The 23,459-nt window shown below is 35.1% G+C and overlaps 1 protein-coding gene across 2 annotated transcripts in view; it reads left to right on the forward strand.

Annotated features, from left to right (window-relative positions):
* Positions 1-23,459, forward strand: part of ALG14 (ALG14 UDP-N-acetylglucosaminyltransferase subunit) — a 190,270-nt gene that overhangs the window by 92,991 nt on the left and 73,820 nt on the right. The window lies entirely within an intron of this gene.

Genomic DNA, 23,459 nt, shown 5'->3' on the forward strand with positions numbered 1-23,459 from the left:
CCAAATATAATACATAGTGGACAGAATGCCATACACTGTGGCATTTTTATAGGAAAGTAGTACAGAAAATAGAAACGTGTAAACTTAATTAGTGTATACTATGTTCTTATCTTTAAGGTCTCAAGTTCTCTGTGACCTTTAGGTTGAGGTTCTGTTATTAAGTTCCAAATGTACTTCAACAGGCAATTCAGATCAGTGGATATGTTATCACAGTAATGTATGTAATTCTTAAATAGCACTCTCATTCCTTTTTAAGGCAGAATCCATTAACTGGCATAGCCTGAAAGGAAACTTTTTGCTTACATTGCAGATACATGAATTCTGGCACTGTGTACATTATTCTCATGAATAGTTGAACAGAAATTCGTTTAGCTATAATGATTTTAAAAGATCTCTATCAATTTGGTAATTGCATTTCATCAACTGGATTGTAGTTCGTCTTTCTTTTGGATGAGAATTTTTGAAATTCTGCATTAGTTAGATTGTTTTTAAAAGACATAATTTACATTCAGTGAAATATACAGATCTTAAGTCTATAGTCTGACCTGCTTCCCTAACAAGATACAGAATACTTCCATCCCAGAAAGCTTTCTCCTGCCCTTCCCAGTCATCCCCTACCTCAAAGCAACCTCTGTTCTGATTTCTATCACCATAGATTAATTTTGCTTTGATTTTTTTTTAATTTGTGACAAAATAAGTTTATCTCAGTTGTTCAGCTACAAACCCGGGTCTCTGGCATGGCAGATGAGAACTCTGCCTGCTGAGCTACCGTGGCCCACCCCCAGCGACATTTTTAGTGCATGGAATTCAGATGTTTCCCTAGAATGTCATTTATACCCTGAAAAAATTTAACTTCTTTATTTCCAAAATGCAAGGGACAAAGGTAGGAGAAAAAGAAAGGTATTAGCATTTTAAACAGGAAACTTGGCATTTTTTAACTGGCAACATCTGGAGTATGGTAACATTAGGACTCTAAGGAGTTAAGGCTCTGAAGGAAATATTGACATGATGGATAATGTCTGCCATGGGCACAGCCAAAGTATTTGATACCCTGTGTAGTGGATATCCAATAACCGACTGGGTGTGTACGCTTGTTCCTGTCCCACTGTAGCTTTTATTTTGTTTTAGTCAGTTCCCTTCTGGGCCTCAGTTCTTCACCTTAAAACTAAAGTATTAGACTAAGACTAGATGTCCTCTTTTATTTTATTTTAGTCAGTTTCCTTCTGAGACTAAACTTTTATGAGCTCCATAAATTTGCTTGTAAAAAGTAGAACTAAAAAACCATTATAATGTTTCTAAAGGAGTACGAAGAGAAAAGTGGAGGGTGTGAATTATTTATTTCCATTTTAAACTGAGTTAGTTAAAAAAACAAACTATTCAAGCCTGGATATTATTTGATAAGCTGCTTTGATAAGATTAGCTTCACAAAATGAATTTCCACTTAATGAAATTCTTCGCCTTTTTTACTACACAGAGAACAAAACTACAACAGGCAAGTCTATCCTTTATTCATCAATGGATTTCTTTTGACTCTTATCACAAAGCACTAGTCACTCTTTGCTTCTTTAGAAAAGTGAAAGACTCATTCTTAGAAAGAACAGCAGGTACTTGGGCCTTAAATTACCTGAGTTGCCTGAACAACCAGCTGCCTTTCTTCTTTGCTTTATCTGTGTGTGTCTGAGTTAGTAAGTCTGCTGATCCATTCAATTGTCTGTCCCTCACTTTGTTAGCTATAAAATACAAATAAAGAAACCTTCCTTATTGTTGCATTGTGAAGACTAAATAATTGAACGTTTTAATGGTTTTGAAATGGATATTCCATGTGGTACATAATAGCTAACATTTATTGAGCACTTATATGTGCCAGAAGTACATTGTGTCCATGCTGTATGAGATAAGTATTACAGTTATTCACATTTTATGGCTGGGAGGACTAAGGCTCCGAAGTTGCTTGCTCAAAGTTTGCACAACCAATAAATAGCAGAGCTGGTACTAGAATCCAGGTCTCTGATTTCAAAGCCCAAGACCTTAACCACTGAACTGTATGTCACCATTTCTGGCTCACATCATGTGGACATATTCATCCTTTCATACAAATGAAACAATAAATTACTATTTGGGATATATTAAATATCACTTCCTCTGAATAATAAATACAAATAAAATATCTCCCAGCAACTCAAATTAATAAGATTTAACATAGACCTGATTGAATAATGATAGTACAGATTTCAAAATAGAAAGTAATATATATTTGTCAAAAATACAATATTTTAAAAACTCAAAGTGAATAATAAAAATAAGAGGGAATGCTATTTCTAAAGAAGTAGGTTTACTTAACAAGTTTCACTGTTATCAAAAATGGAACTGACTTGGAAAATTAATTGAATTCAAATTTACCAGCTTCCTATTTAGCAAATATGTATCAGTATGTCTCAGTTGACATTTTAGATGAGGTAGTAGCCTAAAACCTCAGGTTATTTTGAGAAAAAAAAAGTGTATAAATCTGTTTATTGAATTTATATTAAAAATCATGCTTACTTTTTTCAAGTCAATTATTAGATGAAAGACCTTTCATAGAAAAAAGTGATGAACTGCAGTTTTGAGACCTGACTATAACTCTTAACAATTATTGGCATGAATGATTTCTTCTTTTCAAGATCATAAAGTACTTTTTAGGTGATTCTGATATTTCACATATCATATTTTTCATCAAAGTTTTATTTTTATAGGTCTTTTTCAGGCATCTGTGATTACATCTATAAGAAGTCATAACTTCATAAGATTGTTCTTCAGTTTAAATGGATGATAAGACAGAAAGCATATCAGTAGTTCCTAGAGCCTGGGGGCAATGGAAAGACAAAAGAACAGTAAGGAGCAACTTTTTTGAGTGACGACCTATTCTGTATCTTGACAGTAGTGGTGGTGACTTGATTATAAATATTTATAAAAACTCACATAGCTATAATTTAAAACAGGTTAATTTTATTGTATGTGAAGTACATCTCAATAAATATAAAATTTTGAAGAAGGTAATATGGATTAAAATGTGTAGTATTGCCAAAAGCAACAAAACATTTGGCTTCTAGTAGTCGTATATATGGCATTTAACTATCTTTGAGTGAAAGTGTGATTTGATGAGTCATTGCTCACCACTTTCATGGCACCTAATTACTCCACTGTTTATAAAGCCTAGAGAAGTGGAAAAAATACTTGAATTGAATTGACAGCATTTGTCTAAAATTTCTGACGTAAAATCAGAATCTGACAGAAAATCAGAACCCTTAAATTAAAAATCTGAGTCAGGGTGCATCAGTGGCAGCCAAAAAATGACATATTTCATTAAATGAACTGACATCTCTGGTAATTTCAACTACTTTTTATTCTGTTTGTCTTTCTGTAACCTTGGAAGTAGCAAGCAAATTTAGTTAGATTTTCAAATGTACTATCATATGCTTGATTGAGAGGTGAGTCTTATCCTAAAAGTGACAGCTTTTAAAAATATATATCAAATTTTTCCATTTGGATATCTAATAGGCATCTGAAACTTATTGGTATAGGACAGAATTTCCTTATTTCCTACTAAAATCTTAGTAAATTTTCTTGAGTCAATACCCAGAAGACATCCTTGATTTCCTCTTTCCAACATTCTGTAGCAAGTCATGTTCTATAGCAAGTCTTACCAACCATGTCTTCAGAACTTATCCCCAGTCTGTCCACTTCTGTTCATCTTCACTGCCATCATGCCATCCAACCCTCTATTGTAGCAAGTCTCCTGATTTGTCTATATGTCTGCCTGTGGAGAGTTCATGACCCTCTGCAATTTCTTTGCCACTTAACAACCACAGTTGTTAACAGATATTTATATACTTATGTTCATAGTGATATGATTGACAATTGCCAAATAAATGGAAGCAACCCAAGTGTCCATCAACTGATGAGTTGGTAAGTAAAAAAAATGTGATTTATACAACAATGAAATAGTTTTCAGTCATAAAAAGGAATGGAGTTCTGATACATACAAAAGTGTAGGTGAACCCTGAAGACATCATGTTGAATGAAATAAGCCAGACACAAAAGGGCAAATATTGTATGATCTCACTAATATGAAATAATTAAAATAATATGAAATAATTAAACTCATAGAGTCAGAATCTAGAATACAGGTTGTCAGGGCATAGGATGGGAATAGGGAATAGGGACTTAAGGCTTGAAATGTACAGAGTTTGAATTTGGAATAATGGAAATATTTTGGTAATGGGTTGTGCTGATAGAATGAATGTAGCACAACATTGTGAATATAATTAACACTGAGATAGATATCTGAATGTGGTTAAAAGGAGAATTGTTAAATTATATACATGGTAATAGAATAAAATTTTTTAAAAAATTCTTGTAACTGCACAATACAAGCAGTGAACCCAAAGTTAAACTATATATAAACTATATTTTAAAACGTGATTTCATCAGTTGTAACAAAATGCATCACACCAATGCAGGATGTTAATAATAGGATGGTATATGGGAATCCTGAATCCTGTATTTCATGTGTGATTGATTTGTAAACCCACAACTTCTCTAATTTAAAAAAAAGGTGATCTTTTATACATAAACCTGATTGTGTTACTCCACACTTAAAATCCTCCAGTGGTTTTCAAGCCTGAATATAACCTGTACACTCCAGCCCCGACCTGCTTCTCTGACTTCTCCTACTTTATTATATGCTAGCCACACTCACTTTTTTTTTTTTTAAGTAATCCAAGCTCATTCATATCTCTGAACCTTTGCATTTGCTGTTTCCTCTGCTTGGAACTCTTCAACTCTTCTGGATCTGAACATGGCTAACTCCGTTTTGTTGTCTGGACTCAAATGTTACCTCCTCAAAATGGCCTATCCTGACTACCGCCACTTCCTCCAGCAAATATCCTTTTCCTCTGTAGCATTACCCTGCTTTAATTACTTCATAGTACTAATCCAAATAAAAATATCTTATTTATGGATTTGTTTATTATCATTCTCCAAGAAACTACAGCTACCTTGTTGATTGTGCTCTATAGAATATTGCCTGACATGATAGCCTCTCAGTAAATATCCTTTGAATGACTGTTCTATTCACTGTGCTAGGTGCTCAGTGTGCAAACGTGAGTGAGACACGTTCCCTGCACTCAAAAAACTTACACTCTAGTGGAGGAGACAAATGAGAAAGTAGTTTAAATACACTAAGCCAAATTAACGGTGGTAAGTGAAAGTTGTGTGGAAGTGTTAGAGGAGGAAGTCAGTGGTTCATTCATTCAGGAAATATTTGTCAAGGACCCTGATCTGTGATAGAAATTATGCTGGGTGCTGGAGGTACAAAAGTAAACAGAATAGACAGTACTTAAGGTAGTCCTTCTTATAAGGCTAAATAGTACAGGTACTGTTACAGAGAAAAAATACTGAACTTTTTTCTCTGTAATCCCTACAGACTTCTTTTCATTAAAATCTAATAAAAAGTTAAAAATAATGATAATTTTATTGATTATCATCTTGATTTGTGTAGATGGATTAACCTAAAAATTAAATTTATATTAATTATAATAATTATAAATAAATTATATTAATTCCTTTAGAAAAATAACATCTGTTGAACTTTTTATATTTGTCAGGAACTGTTCTGAGTAATTTACATGTATTAACTCATTTAATTCTCTTAAAAATTCTCTGATAATAGTACTTTATTTACCCCCATTTTGTAGTTGAAGACCTTAAAGTTGATAGAAGCTTAAGTAACCAAGGTCACATAGCTGGTCAGTGCGGCATAGTTCTCTTTAGAATTGCATTGGATTCTGCCAGAATGAGCCAACTTGTTCAATAAAAAATTAACCAGTATTCTTTAATCTATAATGCAGCAGGCACACAAAATGAATAAAACACAGTCTAATTTTTTTAGCTAAAAAAATCAAGTAAAGAAACAGCAGGTAGGCTTGAAATATAGTGCTTCAGTTGAAGATACCTGTTTAAATCAGAAATAGCCCTACCACCTCTGCAGTCTACACTAGAACCTGTGTAGCTTGTTTTTTATATTTTAGATTCTTTTTTTAAAAACTGTTAAATATATCTTTCTCTAGTATTTTAAAATTTTGAAATAATTATAGACTTATAGGAATTTGTAAAAAATGTATAGTCCAGTGTACCCTTCACCCAGTCTCCGATAATAGTTACATCTTATTTTTTATATATTTTGATATCAATATCAAAACAAGGAAATTACTTTGGTTCAGTACTGACAAATAGACTAAAAACTTTTTTTAGTTTTCACCATTTTGATGTGCCTTCACTTGTGTACACATGCATATATAGTTCTGTGTTGTTCTATCCATGCATTTACTGTGTAACTACCACCAAAATCATTGCTTTTGCTTTATCACCAGTCCCTGTCCCCTGGCAGCCACTAATCTGTCTTCTACCTCTAGAGTTTGTCATTTCAAGAATATTATATATATGAAACCATACCACATGTAACCTTTTAAGATTGACCTTTTTCACAAGGCATAGTGCCCTTGATCTAGATTTTTGCATGCAATAAAACTTGCTTTTTATTGCTGAGTAGGATTCGGTTGTTAGGATGTGCCGGTTTGTTTACACATTCACTCATTGAAGTATATTTGGGTTGTTTCAGTTTTTTTGCTATGAACATTCATGTATTTGTTTTTGTGTGGACCTGCATTTTCATTTCTCTGGGATAGATGCATAAGAATGAGATTGCTGGGTCTGATTGAAAGTACAGGTTTAGTTTGATAAGAAACTGCCAAACTGTTTTCCATAACTGCTTTCTCATTTTCTGTTCCCACTAACATCATGTGAGAGAGATCAGTTTTTCTGCATTGTCACTGGCATTTGGTATCACTGTTTCTTATGTATGTACTGATATATCATTGTGTTTTTTTAATTGTGCTAATGTATATATGATAAAACTTGCCATTTTAACCATTTTTTGGTGTACAATTCAGTGTCATCAATTACTTTTAGAATGTTGGGCTGCCATCATCACCTTCTATCACTAAAACTTTTTTTATCACCCCAAATAAACTCTGTACCCATTAAGCACTAACTCCCCATTCCTTCCTGCTCCCAGCCCCTGGTAACTTCTAATCTACCTTCTATCTCCATGACTTTGCTTATTCTAAATATTTCATGTATGTGGAATCATATAACATTTGTCTTTTTATGGCTGGCTTATTTCATTTAGTAAAATATTTTTGAGTTTCCTATCTGTTTTAGCATGTTTCAGATTTCATTCTTTTTATAGCTGAATAGTATTCCATCATATGGATGTACATACAATATATACATTTTGTGGATAAACATTTTGTTTATCCAGTCATTTTACTATGGTGGTTATTTCCATCTTTTGGCCATTGTGAATAATGCTGCTGTGAACATTGGTGTACAAGTATCTGAGTCCCTACTTACAATTTTTTGAGGTATATACCTAGGAGTGGAATTGCTAGGTCTTATGGTAACTTTATATTCAACTCTTTGAGGATCTCCCAAACTGTTTTCCACAGTAGCTATACCATTCTACATTATCACCAATAATGTACAGTGTTCTAATTTCTCCACATTCTCATCAATACTCATTTTCCTTTTTTAATGATAGATATCCTAGTGGGTGTGAAGTGCTATCTCATTAAGCTTTTAATTTGCATTTCCCTAATGGCTCATGTTGTTGAGCATTTTTTAGGTGCTTATTGGCCATTTGTCTATCTTCTGTGGAGAAATGTCAGTTCAAGTTCTTTTCCCATTTTTAAATTGGTTGTTTGTATTTTGTTGTTGAGTTGTTGTCAGTGTGATTTTAATGTGCATTTCCTTAATTGCTAATGACATTAAACATCTTTTTATGTGCTTATTTGCCATTAATATCTCCTCTTCATTGAAACATTCTGTTCGTGTCTTTTTCTAATTAAATTGTGCTTATTTTCTAATTAAATTGTTATTTTACTGTTGAATTTTGAGAATTCTTTATATTTTCTAAACATAAGACCTTTGTTGGATATGTGGTGTTTTGGTTTGCAAGCTGACAAACCCACCAGAAGCCAGGGGAGAGGCATGATATGAATTCTTCCTTTTCAGAGGAATCATGGCCCTGTTGGCATCTTGAATTTGGACTTCCATCCTCCAGAACTGTGAGATGATAAATCTCTGTTGTTTAAACCAACAGGTCTGCAGTACCTTCTTACAGTAGCCCTGGCAAACTATGACAGTTTTCTTCTAAAATTGTTGTAGTTTTACATTTAAATCTATGAACCGTTTTAATTAATTTTTGTATGAAGTGTGAAATTTAGGTTAGTGTTCTCTCTTTTTTTAGCCTTTGGATGTCCAGCACAATTTGCGATTGTGTTGCCTCCTTAGAGTTGCTTTTGCCCCTTTGTCAAAAATCATTTGGGCATATTTGTACTGGTCTATATCTGGGATCTCTGTTTCATTGATCTGTGTGTATATCCTTCTGCCAATACAACACTGTCATAATTATAGATAATTTGTTAGTTGTAATGTCAGGTAGAGTTCCTCCTCCCAGTTTATTCTTCTTTTTCATTATTATTTTAGCTGTTTTAGTTCTTTGCCTTGTCTTATACATTTTAGAATGAACTTGTCAAATACAAAAATTTCTTACCAGGATATTGATATTGATATTGATAAGAATTGCATTAGACCCATAGGTAAATTAAGGAGGAATTGACATCTTTACTATATTGAGTCTTCTATTCAATAAATAGTATGTCTCTGTTTATTTAGATTTTCTTTGATTTTTTTCATCAGCATTTTATAATTTCCAACATATAGATCATGTACATGTTTTGTTTTGTTTTTTAGATTAATACCTATGTATCTCACTTCTTTAGAGCAGTTGTCATTGGTATTGTGTTTTTAGTTTTGGGTTCTCCATGTTCAAGGCTAACATATGTAAATGGGGTGATCTTTGTTTTTTTAATTTTGTATCCTGTGATCTTACTGAATGCACTCATTAGTTCTAGTTAATTTTTTTTTGGTAGATTCCTTGGCATTTTCTCTGTCGACAATCATGTCCACTGCACATAGGAAGAGATTTATTTTTTCCTTTCCAAACTACATGGCTTTTATTTCCTTTTCTTGCCTTAATGCATTGGCTAGGACTTCTTAATACTGTGTTGAATCAAGTGATGAGAGCAGACATCCTTACCTTATTGCCAGTCTTAGGGAGAAAGCATTCATTCTTTCACCATCAAGTATGATATTAGCTGTAGGTTTTTATAGATCCTCTTTGTTGAGGTGAGGAAGTTTCTCTTCTATTCCTAATTTACTTGAGTTTTTATCATGAATGGGTGTTGAACTTTGTCATATGTTTTTCCTTCATCAATTGATATGATCGTGTGATATATGAATTGATATGGTAAATTACATTGACTGTTTTTTTACTTTTGAGCCAGCCTTGTATTCCTAAAATAAAACACACTTGGTCATGGTATATAACTCTTTTTATTTATTCATGGCTTTACTTGTATTTTGTTGAGGATTTTTGTGACTATATGCATGAGGGCCAGTGGCCTTTAATTTTCTTTTTTGGATTGTCTTTCTAGTTTAGGTCTTGGGGTAATATTAATATTGGCCTAATAAAATAAGTTGAGAAATGTTTCCTACTCTTTGTTTTCTGAAAAGATTGCTGAGAATTGATATTACTTCTTCTCTACATGTTTGATAAAATTCTCCAATAAAACTACCTGGTCCTACAAACCCTTGATCTTGTGCTTGCTCTTGTAAAGCTTATGTATATAGCAGAGAGGTTTACACTACCTATAGGTATGCCTATGGGTTACTTCCAGAAGATCTCTTTTGTTGCTCAGATGTGGCCTCTTTCTCTCTCTAAGTCCAGCTCTGCAGATGAAATCATTGCCTACCTCCCTACATGGGATATGACATCCAGGGGTGAAAGTCTCCCTGGCAGCATGGGTTATAACTCCCAGGAATGAGCCTGGCCCTTGCACTGTAGGATCAACAATACCATCCTGACCAAGAAAAAAGAAAAGAAGTATAACAAATAAGGTATCAGTGGCTGAAAGAGTTCAAGTAGAGTCAAGAGGCTACTCTGGAGGTCACTATCATGCAAACTTCAGTTGGACATTGCTATCTATCATAGCTTACCAAACCCCAATCAGAACCATTCCAGCCAATCCTATAGAACACCTAGGGCATTATATAAGATTCTACAAAGGTTCCACACACTAGGGCAACTTTCCAGAAACCTACAACCTCCAGATAGGTCCCTAGATCAGATAAGTCCTGAAATGCAGAGGGGCCAGCCTCTCGAGAACATCATCTGGTTCTATCCCCCTATCCCATATTATGAACAGCCCCTTCCAACAGGAAAAAAAACTAGAATGGGAATAGAACAAATACCCCTAAAGATTGGAAGAAAAATTAAAGGTGATGGTGGAGTTATACAGAGAAGGTATGGTTTAACAAATGAATATGATTGCTGAATCATTATATTGATATTTCTTTTAGTCCCCAGTGTCTTAGAGCAGCTAGAAGTAAAAACCTAAAATTGTGGAATTGTAGCCCCTACCAAACTCTGAAATCTGTTCTACATCTAATTGTTGCAATGTGCTTTGACATTTATTACTTTTTTGTATATATGTTATTTTTCACAAAAAAAAGAAAGAAAAAGTTTATTGTGATGATAAATGCACAGCTATATGATGGGGAAAAATTAATATAATCATGTGCTGCATTAAAGAATAAGTAATATAAAATCTTAAAAAAAAAATTCACCTGGCCCTGGAGATTTTTTCCGGAAGCTTTTTAGTTACAGGTTAAATTTCTTTAATGGTCATAGGATTTATGTGAATTTTGCTAGTTTGTGGGTTTTGAGGAATTGTTCCTTTTCATCTAAGTCGTCAAATTTAGTCCATAGAGTTTTTCGTAGGATCCCCTTATTATCCTTTTTATAGGTTTAGGATCTGTAGTTATATCCTCTGTTTCATTCCTAATATTGGCAGTTTGTGTGTCTTTACTCTTTATATTCATTCTTCTTGTGGAGGTTTATCAATTTTGTTGATCTTTTCAAACAGCCAGCTTTTTGTTTTGTTGGGTTTTTTCTATGCTCTTTATTATTTCCTTTCTTCTGGTTGCTTTGGGCTTATTTTGCTCTTCTTTTCCAGTTTCTTAAGATGGGACCCTAGATTACTGATTTAAGACCCTTCCTCTTTTCTAACGTAAGAATTTAGTACTAGACATTTCCCTCTCAGCACTGCTTTAGCTTCATTGTACACATGTTGATATGTTGTATTTTCATTTTAATTCAGTTCTAAGTATTTTTTTCAATTCCCTTTCAGATTTTGTTTTGTTTTGTTTTATTTGGCCCTCTGATTATTTAGAGTATGTTGTATAATTTCCAAGAGTTGGGAGATTTTCCTACTTCTTTTTGTTACTGATTTCTAACTTGATGCCCTTATGATCAGGAAACATACTTTGTTTTTAAATATGTTGAGGTTTGTTTTATGACTCAAGAAATTGTCTATTTGGGTGAATGTTCCATGTGTACTTGAAAAGAATGTACATTCTGCTGTTATATGGCGTGTTCTATAATTGCCTGTTAGAATCTATTGGTTAATGGTGTTGTTGAGTTCTTATATATCCTTGCTGGTTTTCTGTCTAGTAGTTCTATTGATTACTGAGAGAGAGGTAGAACACTTCTTTAGCCCTTCCTTCTAAACCCATACCCAAATAGTCCCATTGATCTTTACTCTACTGTGCCCTTCTTTTCAAAGTGTAATGTACACGTTGAGTCCTCAGTAAGATTAATTTTAAATACCTGTATGAGTTCACTGTTTTGAGTCTCAAAACCCAAAAGATTTCTCTACTTTTTTATCTTTTTTAATTTCTTCTAGAAATAGGAGTCTTTGAGTCAGACTTTGAGTGAATGTAACCTAATATTATCTTGAGCATATGCTCCTGAAGAGAAATTAATTTGTTTCAAGGAGAGGAAAGGAAAGTTTAATTTGTAGGATTACTGATCCTAAACTAAAGTAAGAGGTCTGTGTACATTGAGGGGAAGAGATCTGTAAAGTTCTTGGGGGTAAAGGTCATGTATTTTTATGTTTCCCATGGTCCTTTCCTAGAAAAGTATTTCCACATATTTGTGGAATGACTTAAAAATAAATGAATGAATACTGGATAATGTGAGTCATCACAAAAACAGACACCCACTTCTTAAACTGGTACTCTTCTCTGTAAGAGTCTGAAAAACTAGCAAATTTTCTTAAGCCTTTGGTATTTAATCACTGGCTTCATTCCAACCTGTACATTGCTAAATGAAACACTCAAAGAAAGAGCTCTGCATGCAAAAACAAAACCTAATTTAATTTTTAATCAAATAAAAAATAAATTTTAGATTCTCCATATAGCAAATTAGAAAGAAATGAACCATTTCATTCTAATACTCTGCATCTTTGCCTGAAGCTGAAGCTAGTTTAATTCACCATGACAAATGTAGATGTATTCATTACATCTACACTCATATGAAAGAAAGCCATTATGTTACTTAGTCAGCTTTTCCATGTTCCATACTCAGTTTAAGCTGTGAAATGTCTTAAGTTCACCATAGTAGCACACTGATGACACAGATGGTGGGTTGTTGTCCGAAAGTAAGATACTTGATTTTTTTTTAATTAGTATTTTCTGTGCTAAGCCATAAACTTGTATGGCACTGGATTATCACTTTTAGCATAGTAGATAAAATTTTTATTGGCTTCTTGATTAACACATGTTTGAAACATTAAGAAGAGTTAATTATCTTCTTGTTAATATGCCAAAACCCTTACAGGAACTTTGTTTTTCCCCTTAACTGTTGTTGGTTTGATTCTGTTTATATAATGACTTTCATCTGGTATTATATTTTTTGGTGATCAAAAACGTTTATAATATGTTCAAAAGAAATTTACTAGACAAAGAAAAGATCAACTGTCCCAAGATGCCTATCTTTAAATGAAGTTGAAAATAAGGTTTTTCAAGCCAAGTCAAATGAGAAACAATTAGACCACAATTGTCTACTGCTTCATGATTTCCAAGATTAATGAAATCATATGTGGGAGCCATTTGTTTGGGTCTGTTCTGTTCCTGCCCCTCTATTATCAAGTCCTCTGTAATGAAATTAAAATAATGCTAGTATTAATTTTTCCCAGCATGTGTTTCCCCTTTTGTATGTACCGTAAATTTAGCAAGACTTCAGAAAGATATAGAAGAACCAGTTCTTTATTGTATTTGCCTTTAGCAAGGTTGATGATGGTCAGAATTCAATGTAAGAAGTGATTTTATGTGAAAATGCTTTCAAATATCTGGTTTCTTATGACCAACAAACTGCCTCTCCCAGTTGCATGGTGAAATTACCAGCTGTGCCCCTGATACACTGGCTGAGTGACAAGCTTGTAGCTGCTTACATCCACAAATGAAGTATTTAACTTAAATGTTATGGCTTCTGTTTCACATTTTAATTGAGGGGCTTAGAACAAAATCTGAGTCAAAATTGGACTGCATTTCATCAGTTAGAGATTGCTTGTATTTGTTTTTATTCTTTTCCATTGTTGGGGCTCTCAGAAGCTTGAAAATGATTTTTCTTTCCCTTCTAAGTTGATCCTTTTTCCACTTGGCAAGCATTACGTTTTTCCTCTCTTCAGAAGCCAGCGTGGCTTTGCCTACCGTTTTGCTCTCTCATTTCCCTTTGCCTGCCTCACTCTCAGAGTTGTCACTGTTCCAGCTCATCACAGGCTTATATTTGGCCTGGGCTTGGTAGGGTCTGTTCCTTTCAAGGTGTAAGCTTGTGTGTTTTCCTAAAGGTAACATTGTGGCTACAGTGAAAACAAAAATGAAAGTTGAAGGAAACGAACTTTAGTTCTGAGATGATAGAAATAAGGGAAGGATGATAGGAACAAAATTTTTTTAAGAAGAGACTCAAGATTTCAGAGGCAGTGAATTTAGAAAGACCTGGTGATGTGGAAAAAGTTGGTGGGAGAAGCTAGTGGCTAAGTGAGAACAGAAGGTGGAATAAAGAGAAGTGAAACTTTTAAAATAAACTTAAGTGAATCAAGTGATTCCTAGATCCAGCCCAAGCTTCCCAGACTTTCAGCGTGGCCTATTTTAAAGTTTCATGTGAAGCCCTGTGCCCCATTTGTACAGCACTTGAATATCAATGAATTGATGTATTTATTTAGAATTTTTAAAACATCCCTTTGGTCTGAGAAAAAAAGAAAGGAGCACAAATAGAATACAAGTAATTGAATGTGGAATGGGAGAGTTTAGGAAGGGCTGCTGCAGTCCAAAATAAGTGGAGTCGTTAAAGATTAGAGCTTTTTAGAACTAGAGTTGGTCTAGAGGTAGGCCTGGGAAGTTTTTGAAATTTGAATGCAGACTGAATTTGTTGAGGAAAGGTAAGGTTCATCACTCATCTTGACAATCCTAGCACCTATTAAAATGCTTGGAGGCATGGATGAGTTCAATAAATAATGAAGGCAAGAAGTTGGGTGGAAGGGAGATAGAAAGTGAGGGAGGGATTCAGTGATGTCTACTTTTCGCTTTTGGGGAAGGGGGAATTCGAATTTTAAAAAGACAAAAGAAAAAGCATTGCAAACTGCTCCTTGGTTGACTTTTGCCCCCTGTGAATTATCCCTGGAATTCATCTAGGGATTTTTTTATAACACTTTTCTGAAGTATTAAATATTCTCATTGTCAAAGCAATTAAACTAAGCAAAGGAAATTGCCAAAGTTTCTCATTCTGTAAGCAAAATATAGTTGCTTATCTTTAATGTCTGAGTGGTGGGGAACCACTTAGGTTCGTTACATTAAAAGATTGAAAGCCAGACAATGTTTTTTAACATCCTCTGGGAACCAAAGGCCACATTCTTCATAATCTGTTTCTTGAATCCCTCATTCTTCATAGTCCGTCTGTCTTTTGAATTTCTCATCCTGCCTCCCCATACTCATGGGATAAGATGTTATCCCATTTTTATGTTAGCATTTTCTCTTTGGTATTTTGCCTTTTGGTGACTTTCTTTCCTCCTAGTCTCCTAGTGTAACTCTGATCTTTTGTATCACGAATTCAGTGAGATTTGCTGGCAATGTATTTCTTTCTCTAGTGAAATAAATATATGAAATTAAATCACCTGCAGAAAGCTTACATTCCTCTATATATTAGCATGTGATTTGAGAGTCCACTTAAACCAGGATGGTTGCTTCTCACCTCCCACAGAGCTTTATCTATATGGTCAAAAGGGCAAGCTCTAATTTTCTCTAAGATATGTAGGCATATAATTACAGAAATATTCTTCAAAAGAACCTTACAAACAGGAATGAGGAAATTATGATTACATAAATTTGCTAAAAGGATGATTAGATACTTTACAAGCATTGTTGTGGTTAACAGACAAAGATATTTTAACATTATTGTTAAAGGGCCTTACCTTTTTTACCCCTTTAAAAAAAGATCCTTACCTTTTTTCAACATAGAAAGCATGAAGTGGTATTGCATATTCTATGTAGCAAGAAGTTCCCTGCTGGTAAGATCTTTGAATTACAGAAAGAACGTGTTGTGACTGGTCATTCCTTTTAAGAAATATGAATACCAGACTTACAAGTTTCATATGTTTGTGATGTCAAAATTTCCATATTCTGCCATAAAGAATGAAATCCTGCCATGGGATCAGCTGTAGAATTCTAAAGGGCAACCAATCCATTTTGTTAGCAAGATATCATTTTGCATACCTGTCTTCCTGACTTCATATTTAAACCATTTATACAAAGCTTTTTGTTTCAAGGAGTTTTTAAAACCTATTTACAACTGACAGTTTGTAAAAACAAGTTTGGTTTTGTGGGCTAAATCATCATTTTTCTTTGAAGATAGGTGCTGCATGTTCAAATCACTTGTATACACATCTTCAAAGCTCTAGATACCATTTTTCAAAAGATTTGTTTACACAATATGGTATTTTGTAGATAAGTCTTGTTAGTGGAGGCAGTGCCCAGAGCTCAGGTAAGTTGCTCTGTTGCTGTTTTTCTATTCCTTAAGCCAACACTCCTGGTTTCAGCTTTTCAAGCACCTATGATTCATATCTGTGAAGTCATACAGAAAGAAAGAAATTCTTCACTAATCCCTCCCAGTGGTGAACAGATGGGAAGGAGCTAGATTTCCCTCCTCTCTACAGGGTCTGGGTGAGGCTTATGTAAGTTAATGTCCAGTTTTCTAGTCATGGAAGAGGGTTCCCTATCATTGTTACATAGGTTTCATTGGAAATTCACCCTGATTATTTGCTTTACATTTTTTCTGATAGTTTCCTAAAATTTCCCGTCTGGTTTGCATCCATAATACTTCAGTTGTTGTATAGGAGAAAAAATGCCAGACTGGGAATCAGGAGGTTTTGGGTTTACTCTCAGCTTTGTCAGTAATTAGATCTTTGACTTCTATGGACTTAATTTTTCCTCCCTGTCAAATAGGTATAAGATGAAGTATATAAGAAGGAGCACATATGTTAGACCCACTTGCTTTTGAACAGGATACTCCCTCTGCCAGGAAAGTGATTCTCTGCCATTCAAAACCTCTAATTCCTGCTTACCTCCTGCCAGAATGACTTAGCCTCTTTGGAGTTCCTGCACTTCACAATATCTCAGACATAGTAGATGCCCCCAGAATATTTGCTTGAATTATCATGGTGACTTAGGTGTTAGAGTCTTTCTGGGATTCCTCAGAGTTTACTTAAGGAGCACCTATTGCGACACACATCCTGAGGGGCATTCAAGAATGTGATTTGCCTTCTATCACCTGCCCTATACGTTCTCAGCAGCCTCTTTTTTCTTCTGTCTCTTCTCTGACCATTCTTTCTTATTTTCCCTCATGCACACCTCTGCCCTCCCATTGGAATCCATGCTGAAGCCCCTGTTTTCAGCTTCTCCTTAGCATTACCCCCTTCTCCCTTGCTTTCCTCACAAAGACCCTGGATTTTAACCTGTTTATCTCCACCCTTTCCAGCCACCTTGATCAGCTTCTAGTGCATGAATTTCTTTTTCCTTAGGCCAGTTGGGAAATAGAACTTAATTGTCATTTTTACCAATTCTCCCTTTTTTTGCTGTCTCTGAAACAAGCATATCAGCTCTTTGTTTTAAAGGCTTTTCTTCTGTTGACTATAGGTAGCAGATAGAGGTTGACAGAAACTGTAAACATGGGAGTTAGATGTGTAAGGGCTTAGGAATTACTGATGGACTTTATTGAAATGTTAATTGGACAGTTTTTCTCCATACTTCTTTTTTGTCTGCTTCAGTGATACCTTTTTATTTCTAAAATTAGCATTTATCGGGCCTTCTACCTTCTCTTCTGTCTCAGCTAATTCTAATGCAAACTGATGGTCTTTGGGCCACCTGTGGGCCATAGACATTTTGTATGTCCCACATAGTTGGTTAGTATTTGGATCACAGAGTTAGTTAAGGTATTTTGCTCCACCCAAATGTCCTCATTTTTAGCCCCTCTTGAAAAATTGGTAGGTCTGGTGACTCTGGGCCTGAATTCCTGTAAAGTGTCTGGGGGTGGGGGTGGCTGCGGGCACTCTTCAAGATACCTTCTCTTTGTCATATCTCACACTACCTTCTGGTCTAAGGGAAGAAGAATTCATGCAGTAGAAGCTGACCAAGTCAGCTGTTTCATTATGTAGCTTCTTTGCCTGGCCTATTTGCATCTGCCCTTTAAGCCTTTTCCTGAGGACCTTAATGAGCAAGTAGCAGTGTGAAGGGGTGACTTGGAGACCTGGTAGACATTATGGGGTACTAAATGCAAGCCAAATAAGTGACAGCAGTGCAAACACAGTTGCAAGACAAACTTCTCATAACTTTTCTTTAAAATATTGGAGCCACCAAGATATAATAGTTGATACTTATTAGATTTTTTGTGTGTGTCTTGGAATATTTCTTGATAAAAAATTAATGTATCTCCTCATATTCCCTTTGCTCTTTTTTTTGCATTTAAAAAATGTTTTTGATACAACAATGTACAAACACATACATTCTTTTTTTTGCATGGGCAGGCACTGGGAAACATACATTCATAACATACAAATATTCCATACATGGTGTACAATAATGGCTCACAATATCATCACATAGTTGTATATTCAGCACCATGATCATTTTTTAGAACATTTGCATCACTTCAGAAAAAGAAATAAAAAAAAAAACCTCATACATACCATACCCCTTACCCCTCCCTCTCATTGACCACTAGTATTTCCATTTATCCAATATATATTTTTTTAATTTTAATGTTTGTTCCTATTATTTATTTATTTTTAATCCATATTTTTTACTCATCTGTCCATACTGTAGATAAAAGGAGCATCAGACACGAGGCTTTCACAATCACATAGTCACATTGCAAAAGCTATATCATTATACAATCTTCTTCAAGAAACATGGCTACCGGACACAGCTCTACAGTTTCAGGTACTTCCTCTAGCCTAATATACCTTAATCTAAAAAGAGGATATCTGTATAGTGAGTAAGAATAACCTCCAGAATAACCTCTTGACTCTGTTTGAAATCTCTCAGCCACTGACACTATTTTGTCTCATTTCTCTCTTCCCCCTTTTGGTCTAGAAGGCTTTCTCAATCCCTTGATGCTGAGTCCCAGCTCATTCTAGGATTTCTGTCCCACGTTGCCAAGGAGGTTTACACCCTGGGAGTCATGTTCCACATAGAGAGGGGGAGAGTGGTGAGTTTGCTTGCCATGTTGGCTGAGAGGGAGATAGGCCACATCGGGTCAACAAAAGAGGTTCTCTGGGGGTGACTCTTAGGCATAATTATAAGTAGGCATAGCTTCTCCTTTGCAGGAATAAGTTTCATAAGGGCAGGTCCCAAGATCGAGGGCATGGCCTATTAAATTGGTAGTCCCCAATGCTTGAGAATATCAGGTCTTCCCCAGGTGGGGAAGTTTAATATTTCCAAAATTTTCCCCAGTCCCTCAAGGGGACTTTGCAAATACTTTTTTTTATCTTCCACCCAGATTACTCTGGCATGTATCAGGGCACCACATTAACCTGTAGAAACCAATAAGATCTCATTCCCTGTTCAAGGTTCCATGTAATTATGGTGTTTGAATACACTGACCATACAAGTTAAATTAGATAGCATGTTCCAAATATTCATCTCTTCCTCTGGCCTCACTCAGAAGTTGAAGTTTTAAAATACTGTTAATATTAACCTTTACACTGTATTCTGATTTACATTAGTCCTAACCAGATCAGCTTCATTCATATCTCTAATTCAAGTCTGGTCTCTTTTACAGCTTTTTTAATAGATGCTGTATGAGTAATACTTATTTTCGTAGTTACAGAACTCTAGCTATGAGTTTTTCAGTATCACACAGATATCCAAAGTTCCAAGAAACTACCAGGCTATACTCAAAGAGCTCAGCATCTCAGAATTTAGAAATAATAGTTACTACTCAGAAATAGTTGTGACTAGTGTCAAAGCTCACAGTCTACGAACCTTTGCAGTAAGATTTCCCCTGATACCCTATGCTCTCAAATTCAGTTCTCAGGAGTTTGCACATTATAGTTAGTCCATGTTAGTGAGATATTATAATATCTGTCTTTTCATTTCTGGCTTATTTCATTCAACGTACTGTTCTCAAGGTTTATTCACCTAGTTGTATGCCTCACAACTTCATACCTTCTTGCAGTCGCTCAATATTCCATTGTATGTATACACCACAGTTCGCCCTTCTTTTCATCAGTCAGTATAACCTTATGCTACCTTTATCCATTGCAAATCATGAATCATGCCACCAAAAACACCAGTGTGCAAATGTCCATTTGGGTTCCTGCTTTCAGTTCTTCCAAGTATATTCATAACAGGTTTACAGGATCATATGGCAACCCTATACTTAGGCTCCTGTGCAACCACCACACTGCCTTCCTGAGGGGCTGCACCATTCTACTCCCCTCCCAACAGTAAATAGGTGTATCTGTCTCTCCACATTTTCTCCAGCACTTGTATCTTTCTGTTTTTTTTTTCAACTATACCAGTAAACCTTTATGAGGCAAAATTATTTGCAAGCAACATAAAAAGTTAATATAATACACAGTCTTATTTTAAGGAGCTCAAGAATTTTAAAGGGTATATGTCCTAGCTTTCCCATATTTGCTATTATCTTGTTTCTTAGAGTTTTGTTAATCCATCAACCATAACATATATTTCATAAAACAGTCTCAGTCTAAATATTAAACTGGAAATTTACAGACTTTGTGGGTCTGCATTTTCTGTAATGCTTTTGTTATTATGGCATTTTTATGCAATTTTAAAACAATTTTGTTCCTTCTCTCAAAATCCTTCCTTTGCTTTTCAGCAGTTTACTTTTGAATGAATAAATACCTCACCTTATTATTTTACCATATTATTTACATCATATTTAACCATGACCAATGTTTAAAATATTAAAGGCATTGCTATATTTATTAATGAATGCATTAAACAATTAAGTACAAATAATTTCATTTTCAATCCCTGTAAAGCCATCAGATATTTGAAAAAAGTTTTTAAACACGAACCAGAGTCTAGTTTTAAGAATTTAGTGATGAACGGATGAGAGCACTACCCATTTTATATAGTTCCCCAGATAAGTAACAGAAACTGTAAAATAAGAGAAGGTCCCTTGATTTGAAATTCTTCTGCTTCACAGTCTTGTCTTCTTCATTCAAAAGGTTTGATCAGGGCGGGCCGCGGTGGCTCAGCGGGCAAAGTGCTTGCCTGCTATGCCGGAGGACCTCGGTTCGATTCCCGGCCCCAGCCCATGTAACAAAAACGGAGAAACAGAATACAATAAAAACAAGAAAATGTTTAAAAGATGTTTCCCTTTCTTCCTTCCTTCCTTCCTTCTATCCTTCCTTCCTTCTCTCTGTCTTTCCTTTAAAAAAAAAAAAAAAAAAAAAAAAAAAGGTTTGATCATTTTCAGAATCCATTCCAAAGACAGCTTCTTATTTTAGATATCAGGTAAATATTTCAAGATAAAAAGTACGTGAAGAAAAACACCACCAGGTTGAGGAAGATGAAGATCCAAAGGTCTAACGAGGATGAGATTTTTTGGAAATCCATTTGTCCTGGACTGGGTGGCACCATGGATTCTGCTGTGGCCTCCCAGCTGCACTCAAGCCTCACGGCACCCAGAGACTGTCCCCACCATTTACTGCTGCTGTATTTTCCCCCATCTTGCTCGCATTTTCTCTTTATTTTTAAACAGTTTCATTCACACACCATAAAATCCATCCTACGTGAATAATCAGTGGTTCCCAGTATAATCACATAGTTATGCATTCACTACCACAATTTATATGAGAGTGTTTTCATTTCTTAACAAAGAAAGAATAGGAGGGAATAAAACTGAAGAATGAAAAAATAAAATAAAAAGGAGAAAAGACACCACCACCAAGAATCTCATACCCCTCTCTATATCTCCCTCTTTAGACATTTAGCTGTGGTATATTGCCTTTGTTTCATTTAATAGAAGCATATTACAATGTTACTGATAACTATAGACCCTAGTTTGCATTGGTATATTTTTTCTATATACCGTCCCATTTTCAACACTTTGCATTGTTGACATTCATTCATTCTCCCGCATGTATAACCATTCTTATATTTGTACATTAATCACCATCATTGTCCACTCTAGGTTTCACTAAGTTATACAGTCCCAGTATTTATCTTGTCTTTCCTTCTGTCACACATTCCCCTAGCCTACCTCTTTGAACCATACTCACTCTCAGCTTTAAGTATACTTACAATATTGTGCTACTATCAGATAATATTGTGCTATCCATTTCTGGATCTTTACAGTCAATCTTGTAGAATATTCTGTATTCCTTCACCCTCGAATGCCTGATCTCTACCCTTTCTATCTCCTGATAACCTGTGTTCTCAATTTTAACTCAAGTTTTCTCATTAATATTAGTTCATATTAGTGAGACCATACAGTATTTGTCCGTTTGTTTCTGGCTGATTGCACTCAACATAATATCCTCTAGGTTCATTTACATTGCTGCATGCATCATGACTTTATTCTGTACCCTTACTGATAGTCTTCATTTCTGTGCTCTTCTCCAAACCTTGCATGTCTTCTCCTGTCTGCCTATAGTACTCCCTTTAGTATTTCTTGTAGAGAAGGTTTCTTGTTCATAAACTCTCCCAGTGTCTGTCTGAAAATATTTTAAACTGTCCCTCATTTTTGAAGGACAGTTTTGCTGAATATAGAACTCTTGGTTGGCAGTTTTTCTCTTTCATTATCTTAAATATATCTTACCACTGTCTTCTCTCTTCCATGGTTTCTGCTGAGAAATCCACATATAATCTCATCAGTTTTCCCCTTGTATGTGACAAATCACTTTTCTCTTGCAGCTTTCAGAATTCTCTCTTTGTCTTTGACATTTGATAGTCTGATTAGTGTCTTGGAGTAGGTCTCTTTGGATCTCTTCTTTTGGAATATGCTGCGCTTCTTGGATCTGTAATTTTATGTCTTTCATAAGAGCTGGGAAATTTTCAGTGATTATTTCCTCCATTGTTCTTTTTGTCCCCTTTTCCTTCTCTTCTCCTTATGAGACACCCCTAACATGTATATTCATGCACTTCATATTGTCATTCAAATCCCTGAGACCCTGCTCTTTCTCCTGGTTGCTCTTTTGTGTGTTTTAGACATCCTGTCCTCTAATTCACTAATCCTTTCTTCTCCCTCTTCAAATCTGCTGTTGTAAGTCTCCATTGTGTTTTTCTTTTCTTCTGTTGTGCCTTTCTTCCCATATGTTCTGCCATTTGTTTTTTTCAAGCATTCAAGTTCTTCTTTAAAGTTGCACATTTTCTTTCTATCTGTTTTGCCATATTTTCCCCCAACTTATTGATTTGATTTTTTAATTGATATAGCATGCTTGCTTGAGCATCTTTAATTAGTTGTCTCAATTCCTATATCTTATTTAAAGTGTTAATTTGTTCCTTTCACTAGGCCATATCTTCATTTTTCCTAGTGTGACTCATAATTTTTTGCTGGTGTCTAGGCATCTGTTTCTTGATTAGTTTATTCTGGAGGTCATTTTCACTCTTTTGCCTAGGGTTTGCTTGGTGTTGGCTTTGTTTATGCTCGTCTTTGGCATTCTGTTCAACTTATTCTAGAGCTCTAGCATAGCTTCTGTTTTACTGATCAGAATTTTTCAATTCTTGTTTTTCTGGTTCTTGCTCCGCCTATGTGTAATTTTTCTTTTTTGAGGATGCTCTCCCCAGAAATGATCAACCCCAAACAGATTTTCCCAGACAAGGCAGGCCCATGTCTCAGGAGGAGAGTGTAAGCAGTATCAAATTTCCTTGAGGATGAGACCCAGCAGATTGTCTGACTTTTTCTGTTGAGCCTCTAAACTCTGTACTTTTCC

Source organism: Tamandua tetradactyla, chromosome 11, assembly GCF_023851605.1.
Source record: "Tamandua tetradactyla isolate mTamTet1 chromosome 11, mTamTet1.pri, whole genome shotgun sequence".
Taxonomy (NCBI): domain Eukaryota; kingdom Metazoa; phylum Chordata; class Mammalia; order Pilosa; family Myrmecophagidae; genus Tamandua; species Tamandua tetradactyla.